Genomic DNA, 5,277 nt, shown 5'->3' with positions numbered 1-5,277 from the left:
CTCTAGGAGACAGAACGCGTCTCCTTCCTGAGCGGTATGACGGCTGCGTGGTCCCATGGTGTTTATACTTGCGTACTATTGTTTGTACAGATGAACGTGGTACCTTCAGGCGTTTGGAAATTGCTCCCAAGGATGAACCAGACTTGTGGAGGTCTACAAAAAAAATGTCTGAGGTCTTGGCTGATTTATTTTGATTTTCCCATGATATCAAAGAGGCACTGAGTTTGAAGGTAGGCCTTGAAATACATTAACAGGTACACCTCCAATTGACTCACATGATGTCAATTAGCCTATCAGAAGCTTCTAAAGCCATGACATCATTTTCTGGAATTTTCCAAGCTGTTTAAAGGCACAGTCAACTTAGTGTATGTAAACTTCTGACCCACTGGAATTGTGATACAGTGAATAATAATCTGTCTGTCTGTAAACAATTGTTGGAAAAATTACTTGTGTCATGCACAAAGTAGATGTCCTAACCGACTTGCCAAAACTATAGTTTGTTAACAAGAAATGGCGGTTGAAAAACGAGTTTTAATGACTCCAACCTAAGTGTATGTAAACATCCGACTTCAACTGTACATAACTTTTTAAAATACATTTTCCTTCATTATCTTCCCCTAACCCTACCAACCCTCCCCTAATTGGAGTAAACTAATGAACAACAACCCTTAGGCTTCTACTTCCAGCTTATACCCACTATATACATTTTACGGACACAATCTATTTTACAATAGTTCTATTTTGTTTGTTTTTAGTCCTGTCCTTCCTCTACCCTCAACCTCTCCAATCTATTTCTGATGTCCATCCAGTTTGATTTCTATTTGCCATATATTTTTAACTGTGCTGTTTCACAAACGTTCTAAACCTATATACATTTTACAGACACAGTATATTTTACATTTGTTATCTTGTTGTTATTAATCCCACCCTTCAGCTCCATTCCACTCCTCCCATCTATCTCTCATCACCATCCATATTGGATTTCTATTTGCCATATCTTTTTCAACTGTGCTGTGATGCTTCACAAAAGTTCTGAACCTTTCTATTCTCATAGTTTCTACAGATTGTAAATTAAAGATAAACATTTTTGCTAAAAGTATTATTATATTATTGATCGATTGACTATGACTTTTCAAATCATCCAGTATTGCTATCTGCAGTGTTAGCGCCAGGTAAATAGATATGCCGATAGTGGACAACCTTGTTTTACTCCTCTTGACAGTTTAAAACTTTCTGAGAAGTAGCCATTATTTACTAATTTACCCCTAGGGTTACTATACATAACGTTAACCCATTTTATAAGAGATTCTCCAAAATCGAAATATTCCAGGCATTTATATAGTCGTACTTTATCAAAGGCCTTTTCAAAGTCAGCTATGAATACCAGGCCTAGTTTCCCAGATTCTTCTTAGTGTTCTATTGTTTCCAGTACTTGTCATATATTATCTCCAATGTATCGTCCATGTAAAAAACCTGTCTAATTAGGATGAATAATATTCGACAATACCTTTTTAATTCTAGGCGCTAAGCATTTTGTTAGAATTTTTGCATCACAACACTGAAGTGAAAAAAAATGTAAAATGTAAGTGTAATGGACTGGATCATTATATTTACCACTTGGTAATTGTCATTCTTAACAATGGGCTAAAATCTAGGGTAATTGCTGTGCTTGTCAGCAAGAACACTACTGTTATTCCCCAAATGTATTTTATTATTCCACTTCTTCCCAATTTTGCCAGTGTAATCACATATTTGAAATCTGATATGCCTACTTGTGTCTTTGAAAATGAATGATATGACGCTATGTATTTTTGCAGCCATGCATTGACAGTCTTTAATAAGTCATACATATAAGCATTGGATATTAAATGCTCCAGGAATCAAATATAATTTTTGACATTTTAGTATGCACATGCTCTGCAGAGAAGGTAGGGGGACTCACAACTCATAAAGGCATCATCTTTTTTCTATGTAGAGTAAGATGATGGCAAGGATCTTCAACTAGTAGGCATAAACCACCTGAATATTGATATTCATTAGATTTTTCTTGAAGGTTTTCAAAACCCAGCACATGGAAAACATAGATCAGGGGTGGCCAAGCCTTCTGGAGAGCAAGCAGGATTTTCTTCCAGACCTATTTTAAAGAGATAGTTCACCCGAATTGCAGAATCTCCACATGAGACCTGGATGGAGTCTGAGGACAAAGTGAAGGAAATGATCTCAGAGAAACTGAAGATGGACCACAGGAAGATTGAGGTGGAGCGCGCCCACAGAACTGGAAAACCCACCACTGGCCCAGGTGACAGGCCCAGGCCGATAGTGGTCAAGTTCCTGAGGTTCAAGGACAAGGTAGCTGTTCTGGAAAAAGACAAGAACTTGAGAGGAATGGATATCTTCCTCAACGAGGACTATCCTGAAGCTGTGCGCCAGAAGAGGAAATAACTGTCCCCAGAGCGTGTGGGGACATTGCTTACATCTGCTATGACAGGCTCATTGTCCACCCTCCCTCCAAAAAGCCTGGAAGGGATGAGAGCCAATGCTATGGGTTCGTAGCTTCAACCCTGCAGCACACACACACTTACACACACCAACTGATTGATGGACTGCTGAATGTATATTTTTTTCTCTTGCTTTGTTTGCTTTTTCCCATATTATGCCTATCTCTGATAAGCTACCCAGGAAAGGGCTGAAAATAGCCCATATTAATATATGTAGCCTTCGAAATAAGGTTCATGAAATCAATAACTTGCTAACATCAGATAACATTAATATATTATCCATTTCTGAGACTCACTTAGATAATTCATTTGATGATACTGCAGTAGCAATACAAGGATATAACATCTATAGAAGAGACAGAAATGCTTATGGGGTAGGTGTTGCTGTATATATTCAGAGCCATATCCCTGTAATGCTTAGAGAAGATCTTATGTCAAGTGTTATTGAAGTGGTGTGGTTGCAGGTTCATTTGGCACATCTAAAGCCTTTTCTTTTGGGGTGTTGCTATAGGCCATCAAGTGCTAACAGTCAGTATCTAAATAATAGTGTGAAATGCTTGATAGTGTATGTAAACAGAGAGGTCTACTTTCTTGGTGACTTGAATATTGACTGGTTTTCATCAAGCTGTCCGCTCGAGGAAGCTTCTCACTGTAACCAGTGCCTGTAATCTGGTTCAGGTTATGAATCAACCTACCAGGGTGTTTACAAACACTACAGGAACAATATCATCCACATCTATTGATCACATTTTTACTAATACTGTAGAACTTTGTTCTAAAGCTGTATCCGTACCCATTGGATGCAGTGATCACAATATACAGTACCAGTCAAAAGTTTGGACACACCTACTCATTCAAGGGTTTTTCTTAATTTTTTATTTTCTACATTGTAGAATAATAGTGAAGACATCAAAACTATGAAATAACACAAATGGAATCATGTAGTAACCAAAAAAGTGTTAAACAAATCAAAATATATTTTATATTTGAGATTCTTCAAATAGCCACCCTTTGCCTTGATGACATTTTTACACAATCTTGGCATTCTCTGGTTTACACAATCTTGGCATCCCAAACCAGATGGGATGGCGTATCGCTGCAGAATGCTGTGGTACCCATGCTGGTTAAGTGTTCCTTGAATTCTAAATAAATCACAGACAGTGTCACCAGCAAAGCACCCCCACACCATAACATCTCCTCCTCCACGGTGGGAACTACACATGCGGAGATCATCCGTTCACCCACACCACGTCTCACAAAGACACAGCGGTTAGAACCAAAAATCTCAAATTTGGAATCCAGACCAAAGGACACATTTCCACCGGTCTAATGACCATTGCTCACGTTTCTTAAGCCCAAGCAAGTCTCTTCTTCTTATTGGTGTCCTTTCGTAGTCATTTTTTTGCAGCAATTCAACCATGAAGGCCTGATTCACACAGTCCCCTCTGAACAGTTGATGTTGAGATGTGTCTGTGACAATTTCTGAGGCTGGTAACTCTAATGAAGAAACGTTCAAAGTTCTTGAAATTTTCCGTATTGACTGTCCTTCCTGTCTTAAAGTAATGATGGACTGTCGTTTCTCTTTGCTTATTTGAGCTGTTCTTGCCATAATATGGACTTGGTGTTTTACCAAATAGGGCTATCTTCTGTATATCACCCCTACCTTGTCACAACACAACTGATTGGCTCAAACGCATTAAGAAGGAAATAAATTCCACAAATTAACTTTTAAGAAGGCACATCTGTTAATTGAAGCTGGTTGAGAGAATGCCAAGAGTGTGCAAACTGTCATCAAGGCAAAGGGTGGCTATTTGAATAATATAAAATACAAAATATATTTTGATTTGTTTAACACTTTTTTGGTTTCAACATGATTCCATGTGTTCTTTCATAGTTTTGATGTCTTCACTATTATTATTATATTATGTAAAAATAAAGAAAAACCCTTGAATGAGTAGGTGTGTCCAAATCTTTGACTGGTAGTGTAGTAGCTATATCCAGGAAAGCCAAAGTTCCAAAAGCTGGGCCTAAAATAGTGTATAAGAGATCATATAAAATACTTTGCTGTGACTCTTATGTGGATGATGTTAAAACATTTTGTTGGTCGATGTATTTAATAAGGAGCATCCAAATGCTGCACTTGAGGAATTTATGAAATTGCTTCTTCCAATTATTAATAAACATGCACCTGTTAAGAAACTGACTGTTAGAACTGTTAAGGCTCTATGGATTGATGAGGAATTGGAAAACTGTATGGTTGAAAGAGATGGGGCAAAAGGAGTGGCTAATAAGTCTGACTGGCTGACTTTATGTGACTAAACTCAAAAAAAGAAGAAGAAACTTTATTATGAAGCCAAGATCAATGATATAAAAAAACTTTGGAATACTTTGAATGAAATTATGGGCAGAAAGACAAATTCAACTTTCATTTAATCAGATGGCTTATTCATCACAAACCATTTTATGTTTAATATGCCATTTAGCAGACACTTTTATCCAAAGCGACTTACAGTCATGTGTGCATACATTTTTACGTATGGGTGGTCCCGGGGATCAAACCCACTACCCTGGCGTTACAAGCGCCATGCTCTACCAATTGAGCTACAGAGGATCACAATGTTGCCAATTATTTTAATGATTTTTACTTCATTGGCAAAGTGGGAAAACTTAGGCAGGAAATGCCAACAACGAACAGTGAGCCATCTTACTCATGCATTAAAACAACTAATAATGAAAGAAAAGCATTGCAAGTTAGAATTTTGTAAAGTTATTGTTGGAG

This window comes from Coregonus lavaretus (genome assembly GCF_964263955.1).
Source record: "Coregonus lavaretus genome assembly, chromosome: 36".
Classification (NCBI taxonomy): Eukaryota; Metazoa; Chordata; class Actinopteri; order Salmoniformes; family Salmonidae; genus Coregonus; species Coregonus lavaretus.
The sequence above is the reverse complement of the archived record's forward strand: the minus strand, read 5'-3'. Positions refer to the sequence as shown.